We start from the raw sequence: 20,744 nt of genomic DNA, 5'->3' as shown, positions 1-20,744 counted from the left end.
GGCGAGAGCAGATAGAGGGCCGACTTGGAACGGAGCGTATACAGATTAAGAGGAGTGTTAATGCTGACCCATAATCTCCGCCTCTGTAATTGAGGTCGTCTGCCGGGGGGGGGGGGGGGGGGCAGCGGGAGTTTGGACCGTCTCGCTGCTTTGCTGAGCTCCAAGAATGAGCAAAAGACACACGTTGGAGCATTCCTCGCATGCACTCTTGGACGACGGCAAAGCCAGCTAAATTCCCAGACAATGAACGAGGGACTGAGGGAGAGAGTGAGAGAGAGAGAGAGAGAGAGAGAGAGAGAGAGAGAGAGACATCCAACTACAGACCTATCCAACTATTTCAAAGCAAGTCTGACTTTGTAGGATTTTTAGGAAACATTTTAAGACTTGAACATACAAGTTTTTTTAATTAAAAAAATACAAAATCTCGCTCAATAACATGAAAAACCAAAATAATATAGTGACCATAGCCAAATATAAAATTATGCACCCTTTTTAACTGATTCACTGCCAGATGATGTGCAAAAATGTGTCCACTCCAGTGCCAGGATTTTGGTCATTGTCACTTGAATTCCAGGACCCACAGAATATTGAGTTTTAGGACCACATAAGCGTGAGAAACCTCAAAATATCTTCTTTCATCAGAAAAAAAAGAGTTAATTCCTATTAAGTCATATGGTCCTGGAATTATTTTAGCTTAAAATCGGGGCAGCTGTAGAAAATATCCTACAATGCATACATATTGGTTTATATTATAATATATTTTATATTTATATACAGTAAAGTCTCGTTATATCGATATTCAAGGGAGTCCGAAAAAATATCGATATAACCGGGACTATCGATATATCCGACCCTGTTTGCATGTAATTTTCTCCGTGCGTGCATAGAAATAGTATCGATATAACCGGGACTATCGGTATATCCGATATCGATATAACGAGACTTTACTGTATTATAATATTTTTTTTTACTTACAATTGGTGTTGCGAGTGTGGCTGCCTTTATAGCAGCGCCTGTATTCTTTTTCTATTTCTTTTTCTTTCCTCTTCCTTTCATAACTTTGCTGCTGTAAAATATAAATTTCTCTACTGTGAGACTAATAAAGGTTAATGTACTGTATTGAAAGGTAAGGTAGGATAAACCGAGACGGGACGACACACGACATAATATAATATAATATAATATAATATAATATAATATAATATAATATAATATAATAATTATTTGATATACAAAATTATTTCCGGGGGAATATTCAATACAACTCTCGAATTGGACTGTCAAGGAATATACAATCTCATGTTGTCATCGGTGAGATAAAAAAAAATATTGAATATATTTATGAATAAATAAATAAATAAATATTTATTTATATATATAATATATTTGCTCGGAATGACCTCGCCATTTGATTTTGAATACTTCCAGTGAAAACGAACCTACAAAACGACGCTGCAACGTTAACCTCCCAAAAACCAAAGCCAGCAATTGATAAAACCGTATCACAGCCGTTGCCAAGCCATCCTGGCATTCCTCCTTTTTTTTCTCTTTACCTTCATCCAAAATTCATTCAACCTTTCCATATACTCTCCAAGTCATCTATATTACAGTCAAATCGATATTGTAATAACCGGAGAAGGGAGAACGCCTCATCATAATCAATCGAGCAATGTATGGCACGATGCAGAGGTAGACAGAGAGAAATCATTGCGCCCAAAAGCCAAGCTGGATGTTTTCTGGCATCCCATTCATTACACTATTGAGTAATCCATCTGTCACCGCCGCACGAGAGCGGAGGGACACGGTAAGCCGCCATACAAAATACGTGTGCAGGCGGCCGCGTTACAGGAAGACCCACACGGGGCTTTTTATACGTTGACTTGCTGTAAACAAAATATCACAAAGACGGTAGTGATGGATGAACAGCGGGGGTGGCATGAAAGTAAACACGGTCTACGGGGGTGTCGGAGTCACTTGTCACATCACACGCTTTTTCATTTAGGAGGTCAATTCGGAAGCGGCGTGGTGTTTACCCGGCGCCAAGAACTGCCTTTTCATCACCATTTGTTCGTTGGCTGGTGGAGTGGGAATTGTTTGTTCATCACCTGGCGTGATGTCGGGTGATTTGCGGGAATGATGCCGTTTCTGATACCGTATTTTCCAGACTATAAGGTGCACCAAATAAAAAAGCCTTCATTTTCTTCAAAAGATGACCCTGCAGTTTATACGTGAAGTAATATTGAGCCGCAACAAGTCTCGCAACTTCTGTCATAAACTGACCCCCCACCCCCATTCTCCCATAGAAGAGGTAGTGTGCAGTGCATGATGGGATATATTAAAGCCCAGATAATTTTGGTAATCTCTAAAAATTACTTTACCAGGAGGCATTTCTTTCTGGATTTTGCCATAATTTTCCATTTTTGGCACGATTTGAAATGGAAAATTTGGTGGATTTTTTTGCTGGTTTTTATATTTAGTGTCTCCCAAAATATTTTGAACGCCAAAATATTCCATGAAAACCCTTAAGGAACAAAAAAAAAAACAATTTTAAAGAAGGAAGATTGGCAATCTCTGAAAATTACTTTGCTCTGCGTAATTTTTCTCAATTTTGTCATCATTTTCCATTTTGGGCGCAAGGACAATTAGCAAATGGACAATGTGGATTTTTTTGCTTGTTTTTATATTTAGTGTCTCCCACCCAAAAAAAAAAAATCAGATTTTTTTTTTTTGCATTTTTGAGGAATACATATTCAAAGAAAACCGTTAGGAACAAAATAAAAAGTTTTAAAGAAGAAATATTGGTAATCTCTGAAAATTACTCTGCTTGTAGGATTTTTTTTTCTCAATTTTGCCATAACTTTCCATTTTTTTGGCCACATTTATTGAATTTATATATAATTGTATTATATTATATAATTATGTAATTATATAATTGAAATTTTTGAGAACAGTTATAAAAGGGAAAACATGGTCACATTGAGCATCATTTGATCCAGACATCAAAACAAAACATAGGTGACATAATCTCAATAAAACGTTTTGCATTTCTTTGCAATTCTGCTGGTGCAATGTGTCCTGTTCACTGTGCCATATACGAAAGAAAAGTAAACAACTAAATAATGAAAAAATAAGAGAAAAAATAATAATACAAATAAAAATAATAGTAATTAATTACATTCAAAATGTTATTATTTTTTTATACCTATAATAATAATACAGTATTATTTTTAAGATCCTTTCAAAGCTCTCAAGGACACTTTACAGTCACAGAAAAGCACAGAAAAAAAACAGATACAATAATAGATAACATACAATCATAAATTTAGTGTCTACCCCCCAAAGAAAGATGTATTTATTTATTTATTTTGCATTTTTAAGGTCAAAATATTTAGAGTTAACGCTGGTGCGTGTGGCTGCCGCTGCTCACCCCTGTGACTGTGAAGTGTCCTTGAGAGTTTTGAAAGGTGCTTAGAAATGGAATGTATTATTATTATTATTATTATTATTATTATTATTATTATTATTATTATTATTATTATTATAAAGAAAACTGTTAAGGAACAAAATACAACATTTTACATTTTTAAGGAAGATTGTTAATCTCTGAAAATTATATGTATGATTGTATTGTGATAAACTTATAAAATCCTGGAATATTCTTGCTATTTCCATTATGGTAATTTGTATTTGTGTTTGAGGTTTAGCAGCGTCATAAGGTTAAGGACCAAAAGTGCTTTTTGTTTGAAACTCAAAGTTTAAAACAAAATATTCAAAGTTGGGAAACATGGTTTCAGTCGCCCCATCAGTGCTGGCGGCAGTCAAACGGTATTGAGAAGTTTCAAGTGTTTTGCATTGAAGAAAACGTGTTTCTTTTTTGGTGTGACAGCAACATCAGTCGGCTGAAGCCCAGGGTGAAAGGTGGGGGTTGCGCGGGGGCGGAATCGATAAACATCAGTGGCGGTAAAAACACTCCGACGTGGTTTGAGATTCTGGGGACAAGTGCGGCGCTTACTCACGATGCGATATTCACGTGGCTCGAGGAGATTCTCATTTCTGAGCACAACAATCGATATGTTGCTAAAATTACAAATGGGCAAAATTACAAATGGCGCCGAGGATTATTTCAAGGGACAGAACTCACTTCGCCTTTTTGTTCACAGACAACAAATTCTGCTTTTGGTTTGCCTCTTACTGTGACTGCTTAACTCATTCGCTGCCATTCTCGAATTTATCCGGGAATTTAAAAAACAACGGGGGTACTGATAAAGCGCTGGTCAGACCTCTGGTAATGTTTTTTCCCTTCCACGAGGGGGCAACATTTGCCTTTTGTTAGCTAGTTAGTTTAGTTAGCTAGCTGGCTAAATAACTAATAGATAGCTAGCTAGCTCGAGAGCTAATAGATAGCTAGTTAGGTAGCCAGCTAGATAGCTAGTTAGTAAATAGATATCAAATAGATATGTAGCAAGGTAGCCAGCTAGATGGCCAGCTAGATAGTGAGATTAGCTAGCCAAAAAATAACTAATAGATAGCCAGCTAGATAGTGAGATTAGCTAGCCAAAAAATAACTAATAGATAGCGAGCTAGCATTCTCTCAACCTGGAATAACTCAAATAGACAGAAAGTTAGCTAGCTGGCTAAATAACTAATAGCTAGCTAGCTAGCTAGCTCGATAGCCAATAGATAGCTAGTTAGGTAGCCAGCTAGATAGCCAGCTAGCTAATAGATAGCAAATAGATAGCCAGCTAGATAGCCAGCCAGATAGCCAGCCAGATAGCTAGATAGCTCAAGTGCAAATCGTGAAAATAGTATAAGATTTCTTATGCTGCTGTGAATGTTTATATAATCCTAAAATTCGATATACTGTGGGTCCTGCAATTTGAATGACAATGACAAAAACCCTGGCACTGGAGTGAACACATTTTTGCACATGGTCTGGCAGTGAATGAGTTAACAACCTAAACCAGAAAAACATCAGCAGCTTCACCAATGGAAACTATGCCTAAGACCTGCTGACAAACATCTTAAGAAGCAACAGGGAGAGCTTCCTGACTTACCGCTAAACAAGTTGGATCGGCAGCTGTACTCCAGCAGGCGGTGAAACCGGCAGAGTGGCTAATTGGCACTTCGAAACACCTCCTGCCCCAAAATTCACAGAATTATTCAACATCTCAATACAGAAACTGACATTTTCATAGTCAGTACATGCATATACTGCACTGTTTCGATATTCGCACTAATAGTGTATGGCCACAGACGTCATTCCTGGATAAGATCCAATATGGCCTCTGTAAACGGTCGCCACACCTGTCGCTAAGGGCGATCTTTACACCGCAAGTGATGTGAGAATGATGTGGGAGGAGTCGAGTCTTCACATGTTCAGAAGAGCAGATACGTTTAAGAATAGGTCTTGGCTGGAGGTCTCGTCAGTCGAGTCGAGAACCGCAGGCTAATAAGGATGCGCCGACGGGAATTTGTGCGCATGACTGCTAAACCCAAAGACACGCTTTGATTAGCTTGCAGGGTCCACGCGGCGGAAATCATAGAGAAACTCGGCGCAAACCTGAACCCCTGAGTGGATTAAAAAAAGATTTAAGCTTACAAGTGCCGTCCTTTCTGACTAGACTCAGTGCATTTCCAGGTCAAGAGAAAAACGAGGAGAGTAAATAAAACGTCTCGCCGACAATGGCGGGAAACAACAGACTTGCCAATGTCAGTTTACAGTTTCACATTCGCGCAATGAAAACAAATTTAGCGCTGGATTTTTGGCCTGTTTTGCTATCTCGTAGCAACATTTTTTTTTCTCAAAACGTCATGACTGGCGTTCTATGAAAATGATTAAGCCTTTTACAAATAATCGTGGTGATGACAACATCTGAAATGTTGCGGCGGCAACCTTCGACATGGAATATTTTAGAATGCTACAAGGAGTCACGTCGAGTTACTGCGGTGTTGCTTTTTGGTAATTTCATGCCAGGAAAAACAGTAACACGGCGGAAATATTTTGATTGAAGATGGAGAAAAAAAATGAATAAAAATGATAGTGTGAGCTCTGCAGCGAATAAAATAATTTGTTTAAACAAGAGTTTATTCGTTGGTGTCATGTTTGCAATGAGCCGTGTTTTAAGTTTGTTAGCACCTGCCTGATAGCTAGCTAGCTAACCATAGCTATCTTGCCATTTGAATGTCATCGCTGGGCAGCTCTGGTTCGATTGTGCTTTTGGATTGAGCAGTATTTTCACAGCCCCCGCGGAAAGGTTCAGGAGCCCGCCATGAGAAGAAAGGAGCGTCTGTGGAACTGTCGCCGCTTGGAAATGAAGTGGATTTACACGGGACAGTCTTTTTTCGCCAATGGATGTTACGGCATCGTATTTTTTGTTTTCAACATTTAGCTTGTAGCAGACGTGCATATTTCACCATGATGTCCCTGATCCACTGGTGAAAAGGACGCTTTGATCCTCTCATTTTTCATATAAAACAACTTCATGCAACAAAGAGGGTACAGAAAGTGCTTAGGATTGAATAACTGTCTGTGTCTTTGTGTTATGTAATATGTCATATTATTTGTTATTTAGTTCTTTTTTTGTTGTTTTGACTACAAAATGGCTCAACGAGAGTGGCTGACTTTACAGCAGCTCCTGTGTTTTCTTTTTCTACTTCTTTCCTCTTACTTTCATCACTTTGCTGCTGGGAAATGTAAATTTCTCCACTGCGAGACTAATAAAGGCTAATCCAATCCAATCTAAACAATGACGTCTGTATGTCGGCATTCTACATCATTAGGTGGCATGGCCGCTGAGATTTATTGCCGCTTTTGCTCATTTGTTTGTTTATGTTAGCTGGCGCTACATGTTTTCATTGTACATTTTCTTTTACATTAATCGTCCATTTTTGTTTTGCGGACGTTTGACTTGCTATTCATTTTATGTTATTTTGTAGAAGCGATGCGGATGATATACTTTTTTTCCCTCCTTCCTAACGCAACACAGCACACGTCTCATTGACTTTCATACACTTCACCTTTTCACACAGTGACATTAAGAATTGCAGAATTATTTATGACGGACAGCGTGGAAGAGAGGAAAGATGGCGCGAGGAGAGGTTTTGGGGCCCATTTCACTCATATGTAAGATTCAACAAAGCACAGAAAGTTTTTCGGTGTTGTTAGGAATGATATTGTTACGCTAAAAAAAAATCACGATTAAATATAAATGATAATGTTAACACTTGAGGAATATTGCATCATGGACAATTTTGTCAACTTTGATGTCCAGCTGTCTCGCTTTTTGGTCTCAATGGACCAGGCTGTGGATTCTTTGACATATCCCATGCAGCTGTTTTACACCCGAGGAGACAAAACTAACCGGCGAAGCACTCTGGGAAACAATTGGAGACACACAAAAAAAAATCCAATAAATAAATAAAATGGCTGCCAGAATATGATTTTGATAGAGGTAATAAACGTGTTGGGCTGACTGTAAACCGAAGCAAATAAAAGACAAATAGAAAAAAAAAGACACTAAATGTATTTTGAAAAAAAAAATGAAACTAACACGAAAGTAAATTGAAAAATACACCAACTGGAAAGATGAGGTAAAATCTGAAGACTGTGTTTTTACAAAACCTGAAGTGATGAAAGGCTGATTCCCTGATGTGGGTTATTTCACAGCCTCTGGGCTTTGACCCCTCTTCTTTTTCTCTTTTTTTCTTTTTCAGGCCAGACTCAGAAAACAAACAAAGCTCACTTTTGCAATCTCGCTGATATAAAATGAGAAGGACGTGTTATAAAACAGGATATCATTATGGGACATCATTACAAAAGTAATCATGCTGATCAGAGTTGATAAAGAACAAGAAGAATTATCTTTTTAAAATTTTGAGTACACTTAAAAATAAGGGGGAATATTATTGGGTCAGAAAAAATTGTAAACATAAGCTCGGCTGGATGGATAAAAAAAAAAAAAAGGAGCAGCGCGCTGATGCGTCTGTGGAACTGCCGCTGCTTGGAATTGAAGCGGATTTATAGTACGTGGGACAGGAGACGTGAGACAATCTCTTTTCGTCAATGGATACTACAGCTTCGTGTTGGCTTTCAAAATATTAGCTTATAGCAGACGTGCACATTTCACCATGACGTCCCTGATCCACTGGTGAAAAGGAGGCTTTGATCCCCTCCTCTTTACATCTCGAACTGCTTTATACAACAAAGAGGGTGCAGAAAGTTCTGAAGATTGAATGTCTGTCTTTTGTGTTGTCACATTGTTTTTTTGTTTGTTTTTACTTCAAGATGGCACCGCGAGATTGGCTGCCTTTACAGCAGCTCCTGTATTTTGTTTCTGCTGCTGTGAAATCTAAATTTCTCCACTGCGAGACAAATAAATGCAAATCCTATCCAATCCAAGTAAATATAATCTCATTTTGTTGTTTTTTTTTTTACTTCAAGATGGTGACGCGAGAGTGGCTGCCTTTCCAGCAGCTCCTGTATTTTGTTTTTCTACTTCTTTCTTTCCTTTCTTCTTCCTTTCATCACTTTGCTGCTGTGAAAAGTAAATTTCTCAACTGCGAGACGAATAAAGGTATATCCAATTCAATCCAGTTCAATCTAATATGAGGAAAATAATAATCTTTTTTTCTTTTTGATGGTTTTTTTTGAATGTTTTTTCCTTGTAACAATGTATTTTTTGTATTTGATATTTTTGGGGTGGGGTTGTTTTTTTTAAACAACCATATTTTTCTATTAGCTTCCTCCGCCCCACCAAAATATTTCTAAGTATTGTCATGTATTCTTTTGCTAAACCCCATTTGTAAAAATGCTAAAAATACATTTATTTGATTAAGTAAAAAAAAATAATAAAAAAATGAGATGAAAAACTCATGTAGTCTGCATCCATATAATTAACAGCTAAAAATCTAATATTCACACTATGAAATGATTTGTTGTCTGATTTCCATTTGCAGTATATTTGTGTTCATGAATAAGAACACTTAGCTTTTTTTTAGTCTAAAAAAGAGCAGAAGATAAAAGAAAAAAGGGGGTTGGGAAGGGGGGGCAGTTCTTCCAAGGTCAAGCAGTAGCCTTAATGGCGCATTCGCCCAAAAAAAAGAAAAATGCGATGAGCAAGTGGAGGAAGGGTCATCGGGCTCACTTTATCCACATCACACTCACTCGCTTTTGTTTGGTCGCCATTCTTCCTTTTCCCATCAGCGCCAATTAATCTTAAGTGAAGAAAAAGGTAATTTGTTTTTTTTATTTCATGCGCCCTTGCGTGTGTGATTTAAGGGTTCCTGACAGAGCGAGTGACAACATGACAGTGCGGCGGAAAAAAAAAGAAGAAAAAAAAGAGCGTGCAGACAGTGGGAGATTAATCTCGACAGCTCCGCTTCGTATTGCTTGCGACTCCTCTAATGCATAATGATTGCGGAGGCTGTTTACTCCTTGAACTTTAATTGCCAACGCTGATGTCGATGTGCCGTGATTTCCAATAGGATCAAGACGATGCCACCGACTCCCTTCACTAGGATGATAATCACCGGGCGGCGATCCGTCAAGAATCCCACCTGAGGTGAGCGGGCGAAAGGAATTTGCAAAATGGACGCTGTGTGCTTTTTTTTTTTTTTATTGGGGGGGGGGGGGGTGTGATTTTAAAAATACGGTGTTGACACAGCAGACGGATGGCAAAACATCTCAAGGCGGAACCAAAATAAGAAGAAGAAATATGAGCGGCGCTACGGCAAAGAAAGATGATGCAATAAAGCACTGACACAACAGAAAAAAGGATAGAAGGGAGTGATGGAGGGCGGGATGCGGGCGGGGGAAAGGGGGGATGCTTGATGGCACGCTTGGCAACGATGCATTCACACAAGATCGAGATAGAGACACAGTGCAATCGGAGATGAGAGGCGGAGACGGCCAAGTGGGTGGCTGGCCATCAGCGCGCAAGCCCCGAGCAATGAAACATTGCGGCGGGATAATGAAGATGGTTCTGCTTGGTCACACTCCGCATTAGCCCAGAGTCAGGCCGACCCCAAAATGTCAACAAGTTAATAGACTGGGCATCAGTGAGTCTTTCACACTGCTGCTCCCCTTTCTGAAAACAACAATTATTTGTCTGAAATTTGGGTATAAACAAACAAAAACAACAACAACAAAAAACACTTTGATGGCCAATGTAACTCATTCACTGACAGGTCATCTCCGCCGCTGTGGGGGAGGCCATCGGGCTCCAGACACATGCACGCCGTCTGCGAGTGAAGCATTTAGCTTAAACTATAAGTGTTTCCCATTTTGGGGGAGTTGAGTAGGTCCAATACATTCTTTAAGCTCATTCACTGCCAGACCGTGTGCAAAATGTGTCCACTCCAGTGCCAGGGTTTTTGTCATTGTCACTCGAATTTCAGGACCCACAGAATATTGAGTTTTAGGACTACATAAACATTCAATGCAGCGTAACAAACCTGAGACTATCTTCTTTCATCAGAAATAAATTGTTAATTCCTAAGTTATTTGGGTCTGGAGTTATCTGAGCTTGAAATGGGGGCGGATGTACAAAATACACTACAATTTGATACATATTAATTTATATAGCGCTTTAAAAACAGCTGAAGCTGGAACAACCAGTACAACTTTAGTATGTTGACGAAGCTCTTCGGATGAGGAGCAAAACGTACGACACATTCAAAGAAGTACAAATGACGGCTGAAGAAACCTTTTCATCGATGGACCACACCTGTATGACTGAGAGCCTACACAGGTTTATACTATCTTCTTTTATCAGAAAAAAAGAGTTAATTCCTATATTATATGGGTCTGGAGTTATTGTATCCAAAATACAATGCAATACATACATTTTGGTTTATATAAAACTGGAACTAAGCGCTAACATGGAAAAAAGGAAAATGCTGCCCCTTGAGGAAGGGAAAAAAAACATGGCCAACGCTTTATCTGCACCCAAACAAGAAAAACCCGAATAAATTCAGGAATGGCGCACTACGTCATATTTTCAATCCCGAATACATTTGTGAACGCGAGTAAATGAGTTGAAAATGTATATGGGCATCTAGCACTAGCATGACAAAAACGGCAGTTTTTGGGTAGATGAGAAACAACAACAAAAACTCGCACCGTGCACAACAAATGCTTTTTGTTTGATAAACATTGAAAGGGAATGTTGTAAAAGATTTAGGCGGTTGACTTTGAGCTCATTCACCTTGAGCTGATCCATTTTTTTTGGGAGGACTTTAATCTGGCAGGACCACTCGACAGGAGGTCAAGTGGTCAGATTGTTCATTTTCTCTCTAATTTTCTTCACTTTGGATTTAGGAAGTGCACCCCAGTTGAAGGATTCGACCGACGCTGCAGGGGGTAAACTGAGACTGAGTGCTGGGCTTTGAATAGTATATTGTACTGTTTTTTTTTTTTAATTGAACCATAAAATCATGAGTCAATTGATTAAGAAAGAACCAGCTGGCTACAAGTAGAGGCAATTAGTTGGATTAAAGAAAAGAATGTTGATATTTTAACTCATTTGCTGCCATTCACAAATTTATTTGGGAATTGAAAATATGATGTAGAACGCCATTCCCGAATTTGTTCAGATTTTAGTTGTATTAAGTTCATCCTGTCTACTTGATATCTAATTTTCACTAAAAAACAGTCTGTAAGAAAATAATCTGTTGAAAAATTGGTGTTTTTGATTTTGTTTATTTTCATGCTTGGGTGCCGATAAAGCGCTGGCCATGGCCTCTGACAAAGATGTTTTTTTCTTTCCACAAGGGGGCAGCATTTGCCTTTTGTCCATGTTAGCACTTTGTTAAAGCGCTATTTGAATCGATATGCATTGTATTTTGAACAGCCGCCCCCACTTCAAGCTCAGATAACTTCAGACCCATATAACTTAGAAATTAGCTTTTTTTTCCAGATGAAAGAAGAGACTCTAAGGTTTCTGACGCTGCATTGAAAGTTAACATAGTCCTAAAACTCAATATTCTGTGGGTCCTGCAATTTGAGTGAAAATGACAAAAACCCTGGCGCTGGAGCAGAAACATTTTTTGCACATCGTCTGGCAGTGAATGAGCATTTTGGCCACAGATACTCTCCACGCTTTGCTTTCTAGCCACACGGCCCGTTTGAAATCATTCATTTTTGGGAATGCATTTGCACATATTGGATGACCGATTTACATTTGATTAAAACCAAGCCACCCACAGACTGTCTACCCAAATTGGAAACATTGTGCAAAAGTGAATCGCTCTTGAATGGAAGTCGGTGAGAAAAAACACCAGGAAAAAAAATTGGGATCAAATACCCAGAAAAAAAATAACTTATGTGCAACAAGAAGTCATTTGGACTTCATTGTCCACAATGTACACACAAAAAAAATTCAAAACCTCATAATCAACATCGACCCAATAATCAATCTTTGGCCACAAACGCGGATATGAATCAATTCCATTCCAAGTTAAGCGCAATGGAAGCAGACAGGTTGCATATAACACATCAGATCGTCAATAAAATTCCATCATTCTATGACATACACACTAGTCAACCCACCCACGTAAATCAAAACAAGAGCCAAAGCGCCGAGGTGCATAGATCGTTAAAAAGAGAAAATAATGGCATCCGGATCCCAGCGGAGTTGCGCTAACGTCGCTTGCTTTTTTTGAGGAGTCGCGTTGTCACTTCTATCACTCCCGTTTGGTTTTCATGAGGAGAAAATGGCGGGTGAACATTTTAGCAGGAAAAGAAAATGATGCCAAATTTCCAACGGCAAACTATCACCTCCCACTCGGGTCGACTCTGCTCGCTTCTCGGTTGGTTTGGAACGGTCAGTTGTTTCTCCAGATGATTCAGATTAACATTCCAGACATGCGAGATAAATCTGATTCCTGTTTTAGACTCATCTGGGTGTCTAGAACAACATATTAAAGGACAACCGACACCATTTTTTTGTTTCCTAACTGACATCACAAAAACGTTTTATAGCATCTAAAATACCCAAAACACACAGGCCGATATTTTTAGTCAAATGCAAAACACCAATAAAAATGAGTTAAAGTGTCCCAAAACTACTTCAAAATGACCTCGGAGATCGCGAGTTTCATAAGGTCCCGCCCCCTTGTTCGTGACGTCACGCCAGGACGTCTTGCCTTGCTCTAGAATCAAAACAATGGCTTCAGATTCGCAGGAGATGTTTTCTTGTTACTCATCCAGTTATGAATATGATTCATATAGTTCTGAAGAGGAAAGCATAAATTGCAATCGATTCCGTCTCATTTTGAGGCGTCTGGACTGTAGCGCCCAGAAAATGCACAAGATGGCACCCATGCGCCGTTGGAAATGGGCTGATTTGTTTGCTAGGAATTTGTGTCAACTAGTATCAAATAGTAGTCTCTGTGCAACACACAACGATTCACCATCGCGTTATTTATGTGTTTTCCTTCTAATTAAGCCATCAACACGAAGTTTTCAGACCAAAGAAAGTACCCAAAATGCATTGTGTGTCGCTTTCTCGGTCAGGGGCATTCCAAACCCTGGCACTGGAGTGGACACATTTTTGCACAGTGAGTGCATGAGTTAGGAATTAATTCCATAAAAACACGTCCATGTACGCGTTGACATTTCCGGATGGCTTTACGTCTATGGTTGACGTGCAAGTCGAATGTGGTGCCACATAATTCCAAATGCAAATGTATGCGCCGCTTGTTATGTGAATCTAAGGCAGGGTTAATTTTGATGAAGATACACTTAACAGAGTCAGCCAAGAAGAAGTCAAGCATCTTATGTTTCGAGTCCAATTAAAAAAGACGGGTACGTCTGCTTTTTCAATTAAGATAGTTTTGACAGTAGACAATTTTGACAGGCAGCCAACGCCATACTCCGCCTACTTGGCTTGAGCTTCATTTTACATATCAGCCGTGATTATGTCATTTGTTGTTGTTGTTTTTTTCAATTAGGTGTCTCCAGCTGTCTGCTTTTTATATTCCAGCAGTGTTTTGACGACCCGTTTGACAAAATCGTGTCAATGGGGAGCTGGAAATACAGTAAAGTCTCGTTTTATCGATATTCAAGGGAGTCCGAAAAAATATCGATATAACCGGGACTATCGATATACCCGACCCTGTTTGCATGTAATTTTCTCCGTGCGTGCATAGAAATAGTATCGATATAACCGGGACTATCGATATATCCGATATCGATATAACGAGACTTTACTGTAATACAGTACGTTGGACTGTACAGTGATACCTCGGTTTATGAAGCCCTTGGCTTACGAACTTTTCGGTTTAGGAACATTAAATTTATGAAAAATTTACCTTGGCATACAAACTTCTTTCGGGATACACACGGAGCTGCCTCAATGAGTGATGTGTCCTTTGCGAACGAGCCCGTTCTTCTAACAACAAAATGGCAGCCAACTGTTTCTGTCCTTTATTCTCCGCCCCCAGTCTTCGGTTAAAGCCACGTGATTGGTCAAGAACGCAGGCGTAAAGGGGCGTGGGGTTTACAGATAGTCGAGCCGTTCTCCAAAAAGAAAATGGCTGCCAACTTTTTTTGGTCCTCTCTTACCCGCCCCAAGTCTTCGGTTGAAGCCACGTGATTGGTCAAGAACGCAGCAGTGAGGGGAGGTGGTTTAAACATTAAAGACAGGCAGACAACAATGAGAGAGTTTCAACTTTGATAGTTCAAAGGCAGAGCGTAGACTGCAAGGTTAAAATATTCCATCAATCAGGCTCCACAAATAACCCGCACAAGCCATCTGTACACTTGATGCGAAAAGCTATCAACCCAGCTAAACAGAACACAAAGCACCTACAAGGGATCATTCCCCAAGATGGCGAAAGAAGAAGGCTACGTTAATCATCAAGTGTTTAATGAGGAGGAAAGGAAACCGGCCACTCCATTCCATCAAGCCATCAACGACCTTCACAAAGGTAAATAAAACGAATTTAATATACAGTAACATTTTTTTATTCTATTATAATACCATGGCACATTTATTATACATAAAATAAGGTATATGTTGTGTAGTTTTAAGTCTTAGAAAATTAGAAAGCAGAAAACTATGTTTTATGGGGACCTGGGAATGGATTATTCTCATTTTAATGGTTTCCTATGGGAAATTATTTTTTGGGATACACACTTTTCGCCTTACACACTCTGTCTGGGAACCAATTAAGTTCGTAAGCCAAGGATCCAAGTCGAAAATAAATCTCTAGATATCTACATCATTACCAGATGATAGGAAATGACCTTTGCCCTGGAGACAGGGGGAGATATTAAGAAAAAAGATGCTTCATTTGATAATTTACATTTTTGCCATTTAAATTAGGGCTCCGTATCTCGCTTGCAGCTCGTTTCGCAATAATCGCGGCGGCGACGTACTGTCATGATTTGGTTGGCGACCAACGGGGGGGCGCTGTCGGCCCCGCCTGCACAGGTGCTGGTCATTTCCAATCAGTGACACTCAAAAGTACCCCCGGCACGACCAGTCGGTGTCGGGTAATTGTTAAATGTCATTGTATGCTGTTGAACACATTGTATGCTGTTGTATGCAATTGTATGCATTGTGTGCAGTGCATGTGTTTGTTTAATTTTGGCGGACTTTTAATCTTGGTTTGCTTTTGATACTTTGATACTTTTTCCCGTTCAGAAGATGTTGATGTTTTTTTTTTTGTTCCTGCTGACTTTATTTTAATAAGATTTGTCGTGCTCCCTCCTGCCTGCTTTTTGGGATCCGCACCCGCCATCACCACCTCGCAAAACGTGACACGTTCACCCCTTTTCCTTTTTCACCTTTCTCCATTTTAACAAGTTTGCTTGTGATTTACTCTCAACATCTCACTCAAAGCTATTCTAAATCTTGCGAAACAATATAATTGAATGATAATTAGATCGGGGCTCGGTGGGGCCTGCAGCTCAGTTTGGCTCCGGTAATGCATTTAGAGCTGGAGGTTATGTCTTGTGTTTTTTGCGACGCATTAGAAAGATATTGTAATTATATCACAGTTGCGTCGTAAAATGACATCATGTGATTTCATCGTACATGGAATGACCTTCATGTCGTCCATGAGTCTGCATTATTATTATTATCAGACAAATGCAAAATCAAGATAAAAAAAACACAGGCCTGAATATGCAATACGGAATTAACTCATTCACTACCAGACATGTGCAAAAATATGTCCACTCCAGTGCCAGGGTTTTTGTCATTGTCACTCAAATTCCAGGACCCACTGAATATTGAGTTTTAGAACCACATAAACATTAAATACAGCATAAGAAACCTTAGGCTCTCTTCTTGATGAAAAGGTTTCTTCAGCTGTCATCTGTACTTCTTTGAAGTTGGCAGACGTTTCACTCCTCATCCGAAGTGCTTCGTCAGCGAACTAAAGTTTTGCTGGTAACTCTGGCCCTATAACTCTAATGGACAGAGGTGTCGGTGCACGACCTCTGCTCCGATTGGTCCATGCTCTAAAAGGTTGGGGGACCAGTAATAATAATTATAATAATAAGATGAAGAATAATATTATTATTATTACTATTATTATTAATAATAATAATAATAATAATAATAATAATAATTGGATTGGATATGCCTTTATTAGTCTCACAGTGGAGAAATTTACATTTCACAGCAGCAAAGTGATGAAAGGAATGAAAGTAGAAAAACAAAATACATGAGCTGCTGGAAAGGCAGCCACTCTCGCGGCGCCATCTTGAAGTCAAAAGAACAAATAAAAAAAAACTAAATAACAAATAATATGACAGCATAGAGACAATATGACAAAACAAATAATAATAATAATACATTTCATTTCTAAGCACCTTTCAAAACTCTCAAGGACACTTTATAATCACAGGATAAGTTTTTATGTGGGTGAGCAGCGGCAGCCACACGTGCCAGCGTTCACTCAACCCGGAATAACTCAAATAGATAGAAAGCTAGCTAGCTAATACATAGCTAATACATAGCCAGTCAGATAGCTACCACTTCCTAAAGCTAATCGGATTACTTCTTTTGGTCTGTCTGATTACCAGCACAACTTTAGTTCGCTGACGAAGCTCTTCGGATGAGGTGCAAAAGGTCAAACACTGTTAAAGAAGTACAAATGACAGCTGAAGAAACCTTTTCATCAATGGACCACTCCTGTACTACTAAGAGCCTACAAAGGCTTAGACACTCTCCTTTCATGTGAAAAAAAAGAGTTAATTCCTAAATTATATGGGTCTGGAGTTATATGACCTTGAAATAAGGGTGGCTGTCCAAAAGACAACGCAATTTTGGTTTATATAGGGCTTTAACGACAGCAGAAGCTGGAACAAAGCGCTAACATAGAAAAAAAGGAAATTCTGCCACCTTGTGGAAGGGGAAAAAACATTGTCAGAGGTCTGGACAGCACTTTATCGGCACCCAAGCAAGAAAAACAAAACCCGAACAAATTCGGGAATGCCGCTCTAAGTCACATTTTCAATTCCCGAATCAATTTGTGAATGGCAGTGAATGAGTTAATGTAGCGAGCGGTTTTTTTTCATTTGCTTTCCCTTTGTCGTGTCATCTCCTTTGATTGACAGCCGGGAGTCCCTTCAACTCTTTAATTCAATCGCCGTCTCCCGGTACATCCATATCCAGAGCTGGCAAATGTCTAATGTACAATAATTAAATCTGGAATTAAAACAAAGACTGCGCGGCCCGCGTCAGGCGCTGTTGCTTGAGCTTAGTTAACCACAATAGATCCTGACAGGAAATACAAGAATGAACGTCTCGCTTCGTTGATAGCAAAGTATACCTTCGTAGCTATACTTTGAATTTACCTCGTGCGTTTGAAAAAAAAATGTCACTCAAATTTCTCTTTGGAACTTGCTCGATAAAAGTCAGCCGGCGTCGAGGATTCTGTTTTGTGATCAGCTCCCGACGGTGCCTTTGTCGTACACTTGATTACTCTGCTGTTCTTTTTTTTAATGAACTGTGTTTAAAAGGCAATGATGTTGAAAAGTAAATGAGAGACCAAGGGAGAGGTGTTTTTTTAAATGTTTTTTTTCCCCAAACGAATATAGCTTGGTTCTCTTTGGAAGCTTTGTGTTTGGCATGTACAAGCATGAATAATGTGTGAAGCAGTCTGAATGGAAAGGATAAAACGTGGCACAATGGGGACTCAGTGATGTTTCGCTTTTCTTCAAGCCTTTATGTGATTTCCAGCGTGTTGCTTCTTTCGGGCCTTGATCTAAAAAAAAAAAAAAAAAAAACGCAACGGTCCGACGTTCTATCCCTCGGACACACTCAAGCGGTCGTTTGCGTGCCATCTCGGTGTCAAGCAAGTTCATCAAAAGTGTCTCGAGCGGGAGGGAACGGTTAGCATCAGCTAGCGCCGTCCCTCCCGTAGAGGCGAAGGGAACAGGCGGCGAGCGTCGTGAGAGGCCAGTGTCGTGTTACTTCCGCTAAGTTGGGTCAACTGTTGCCTGTCAACAGGCCGCTCGGGTGCGGGGAAGGGTCAATTTGTGTGCGTGCTACGTGTTAGCAAACAACAGCGCGCGACGTGGGAAACTTACATGGGGAATTCAAAAAAATATGGGAGACATTCCGTCATTCATAAAGACATTCCAGGTCAACTTGTTCAAGGACAAAATTAGCGTGAAAGTGTTAGCTTGTTAAATCAAAGCGTCCTCTTTCAAAATTCTCCCTTTTGCGACCCTTGTGACACATGCTGCACGATGCTAACTATCTATTTGCTATCTATTAGCTGGCTAGCTAGCTATTAGCTAGCTAGCTAGCTAGTTGAGCGAAAGATAATGACTGTGGGCACCAGGTAGCAAGCACCTCCATCTACTACATTAGTACCCTGTTCTAAAAAAAGTGATTGGGCACCATCAATGTCAACAATATTAGATATCAGAATCAGAATCAGAATCAGAATCAGAATCATCTTTATTGCCAAGTATGTAGGACACACAAGGAATTTGTTTCCGGTAGAACACGCTGCACTAGTATCGTCGTCAAAAAAACTGCTAAGTGGCACTATACAGTTCCATTTTGGCTACTGTTGAAGAGTTCAAAGAGTTAATGGCTTGGGGGAAGAAGCTGTTTAAATGTCTGCTGGATTTGGTCCAGGTAGCGCCTGCCTGAGGGGAGTAGCTGGAAAAGGTGGTGGGCAGGGTGCGGAGGGTCTATATCTATTAGCTAGCTAGCTATTGGCTATCTATTGGATTGGATTTGGATTTGCCTTTATTAGACTCGCAGTGGAGAAATTTACATTTCACAGCAGCAAAGTTATTTAAGTTAGTAGTTGTGAGCAGAGTTAAAGTTAGCTAGCTAACTAGCTTTCTATCTATTTGAGTTACGTCCAGGTTGAGTGAACGCTGGAGCGTGTGGCTGCCGCTACTCACCCAGAGAAAAACTTATCCTTTGACTGTAAAGTGACCTTGAGAGTTTTGAAAGCCGCTTATAAATGAAATGTATTATTATTATTATTATTATTAGTGATCTAATAGCTATCTATTTGCTGTCGATTAGTTTTCTGGCTGGTTAGCTAGCTATCTAACTGGCTACCTATTATTTAGAGACCTATCTAGCTAGCTAAATTACATTTATTATTATTATTATTAGTAGTAGTAGTAGTAGTAGTAGTAGTAGTATTAGTAGTAGTAGTAGTATTAGTTGTTATTTGCTATCTATTAGCTTTCTGGGTGGTTAGCTAGCTGGCTCTCTATTATCTATATAGCTAGGTAGCTAACTGTCTATCTTAGCTGGCTATGTATTAGCTATCTATTGGATATCTATTAGCTAGCTAGCTAGCTTTCTATTTGAGTTACTTTTGGGTGGCGCGTGTGGCTGCCGCTACTCACCCACAGAAAAATGTGTCCTGTGACTGTAAAGTGACCTTGAGAGTTTAGAAAGGTGCTTATGAATGAAATATATTATTATATGTATTATTATTATTAAGTATCCATTGATTGTTTATGCTTAAAACAGATGTGTGCCCATTCAAACAGTAATGTAGCACTCGATCATGCTATCTTTCAATTTCATACACAAAGAATTGATGCGATACGTTCATCAAACCTGCTTTGTACATACCGAGTGGTTATCAATGTTTTGGATCGCATTGCATTTGTATATTCTAGGTACCATGTTGAATTTATGTACATTGAAAATATATATATAAAATAACATAAAATCCTGGTCCCTTGCTCCCTTCATAAATTTCTTATGCCACGCACAAATTGACAGACGCGTCAGTGGATGTCTTCCATACTTAATCCTGCAGTTTGGCTGAGAATGCGTATCCAATTTAGTTTCAATAAACCGTGATATGCACACCGCCTTTTCTTGAGGAGCGCCGTTTTTGCCGCGGTGATTTTCACACAAATGTATTTTATCAACAGCAGACTGAAATCCACAAAATGCAACGTGATTTCGAACATTTGTGTTCACCGTCTCTATGAAAACCAGTTTGATTAACATATCTCCTCAACGGTAATGTTTTTTTTTCCAATTTTAAAGCAACTTCATGGACTCTTTGTATATAATAATTGCAATACACAATATACTTCATTGGGTACACATCATTGTTTTTAGATAACATTCCTCTAGAAACAGTTGCCTGAATGGTGTCGGAGGGAGTTTAAGTATTCTAGCAGCCCTTGATTGTAATATTTCATTTACTACATTAAAATGGTCGGGAGCATTTTTTTAGATTACCCAAAATCTGGCAGCATCACAGCTAAATGCATATCATTTTTTTAATCCAAA

General features: G+C 39.3%; 1 protein-coding gene across 2 annotated transcripts in view; it reads right to left on the bottom strand.

Annotated features, from left to right (window-relative positions):
• The window catches only part of LOC148886564 (uncharacterized), a 74,625-nt gene that overhangs the window by 53,029 nt on the left and 852 nt on the right, over positions 1–20,744 (bottom strand). Inside the window, exon 2 of one of the 2 annotated variants that reach the window (XR_016117811.1) lies at positions 5,055–5,136. The exons of the other annotated variant lie outside the window; for it this stretch is intronic. The gene's annotated coding sequence lies outside the window, so the exon portion shown is untranslated. The remainder of the gene's footprint in view (positions 1–5,054; positions 5,137–20,744) is intronic. 2 annotated transcript variants of the gene reach the window in all.

Source organism: Hippocampus bargibanti, linkage group LG16, assembly GCF_051943395.1.
Source record: "Hippocampus bargibanti isolate YZ-2025 linkage group LG16, ASM5194339v1, whole genome shotgun sequence".
NCBI lineage: Eukaryota > Metazoa > Chordata > Actinopteri > Syngnathiformes > Syngnathidae > Hippocampus > Hippocampus bargibanti.
Note: the sequence above shows the minus strand (reverse complement) of the source record. Positions and strands in the feature narration are given on the sequence as shown.